This window comes from Ceratotherium simum, chromosome 25, assembly GCF_057802395.1.
Source record: "Ceratotherium simum simum isolate JZ-2026a chromosome 25, ASM5780239v1, whole genome shotgun sequence".
Classification (NCBI taxonomy): domain Eukaryota; kingdom Metazoa; phylum Chordata; class Mammalia; order Perissodactyla; family Rhinocerotidae; genus Ceratotherium; species Ceratotherium simum.
The window spans coordinates 1,377,821-1,380,036 of NC_141924.1; positions in this window are offsets into that span (position 1 = coordinate 1,377,821).

Below are 2,216 nucleotides of genomic sequence, written 5' to 3' on the forward strand. Positions count from 1 at the left end.
AAGGAGCTGAGGCCAGAACATAAGTTCAGACTGGGATAGAGGAAGCAAAACCAAATATCTCCTCGTTGGTGAGTCACGGTGCAGGGATGGGAAGAGCGGCATCAGGCCCACCCACCCATACCCCGGCTCTGCCCCTTGTGGGGCCTCCAAGCCCCTTCGATGAGCTGATGGCCGTTCCCTGCTCACGCGTGGGCTGCGCTGTGTGGCTCTGAGTCACTGATCACAAAGCCTGGGACATGATCCAGCCAGGTCTCCTCATCATTTCCAGACCTAATCCTTACCCTGGTGTGGGGCATGTGGGCAGAGGAACAGGGGTCCCCTGGGCACCGTGGGGCGTGTGGGGGGAATAAGGGGGGTCCCGGGGCACCATGGGGCATGTGGGGGGAGGAAAGGTGGTCCCCGGGACACCGTGGGGGGTGGGGGGGGAGGAAGGGGGTTCCCAGGGCACAATGGGGTGTGTAGGGGGAGGAAGGGGGGGTCCCCGGTGCACCATGGGTCATGTGGGGGGAGGAAGAGGGGTCCCCGGGGCACCGTGGGGCACGGTTGTTAGGATCTTGATGCAGCCCAGTTACAGCACCTGCAGGGCTCCTGGGGCCGCAGACCCCTGAAGGAGCCCACTCTTGTCCAGCAGGACCAGCAGTTACGGAGATGCCCTGGTTTCCCTCATGTCCACTTCCTGCATCTCAAAACTACAGGTTTGCCCCGGGGTCTGGTGGCTGTGCTGCGGTCTCCTCCTCAGGTTTCAGCTGCACTTTGGGTGGGATGAGGCTCGATAACTGGGTCACTGGCCATGCATGCCAGGGAAAGGGCTCTCCGCTTGGGATCCAGGAAGGGTTTGGGGTAGAGCCTGGCTGGGTGTCCAGGGCCAGGGTGGGGCTGGGTGACCTCAAACTCCTTCAGCTGTATGTTCGGCTTCAGGCACACCCGATCTGGCTCTTCCATTGCCTTTGTTTTCAGTCTGTCTCTCTTCCCTGCGAGGGTCCTGGTCCCCTGTGAAGTTAGCTGTGCAGGTGGGTGGCTGTTCATTTCCATGCTAATGAGATCTAAATGATGTCGTTACAATAGACTCTGCAACAATATGGTGATCATGAGATGGAGAACAGTGTGCTCATCTTGTCGGGGAAGTACAGAAACGGAGGGAGCCTTGAGGAGCTGGACTGGGTCCAAGAAATTGCTGCAGGATGATAAGTAAGGACCTGGAGCTGGGAGAAGGTCAGACTTGCACAGAGCGCCTATGAGGAGTGGGCAGGGGCCGACGGGCAGCCCACACAGAGAAGAGCCTCCTCTCCCACAGAGACCCCACACAGACGCTGCAGCCCCAAGGAGGCGAGGCTGTGTCTTAGATGGTTAGGAGTGGTTTCCTGATAGTATTTTTTTTCTTTTTTGCTGAAGAAGATTAGCTCTGGGCTAACATCTGTGCCCATCTTCCTCTATTTTTTATATGGAACGCTGCCACAGCATGGCTTGATGAGTGGTGCATCGGTCCGTGCCTGAGATTCGAACTGGCGAACCCCAGGCCACTGAAGTGGAGCACGTGAACCTAACCACTATGCCACTGGGCTGGTCCCCTCCTGATAGTCTTAAAGATCATGTCCTGCTGAAGCTGGTCAGATCCCCAAATAGCAGGAGAATGAAGAAAAGAAACCTGGGACAAAGCTCCAGTGTCCCAGACGACAGCCAAGTCTGCTGTCCCAAAGTGTCTAAGCTGTCCCCGGTGCATAACAAGCATCCCCAACACTTGCTGTTATTCCATGATCTCTGGGCTGGCTGGAGGTTCTTCTGGGCTGGGCTGGTTTTGCCGGGCTAGATGGCGAGGATGGCGTCTCTCACTGAGTCTGATGCCTGGCAGGCTGATGGTTGGGCCCTCAGTTCTCCACTGAGAGGGTGGTTCTCCACAGGTGAGCTCGGGGCCCTTCACGTGTGGTCTCGTGGCTCCTGGAACAAACCTGCATAAGCAGGAGGCACTGGCTCTCTTCAAGCCTCTGCTGGAGCCCATTTTCTAACGTCCGTGGGCCATGGACAGTCATGTGGCCAAGCAGAGTCTGAGGAGGAGAGAGGCTCTGCGTCTTGCTGGGAGTTGCTGCAAGGCCACAGGGCAAGAAGACTTCACGATGGCGGAGGGAGCCTCTGCCGTTGATCCGGCAAGCCGCCCTGCTGGGGCGTGGTTACCAGGAGGCAGGGCAGGTGGAGGAGGAGACCCCTACCCCACTCCACCG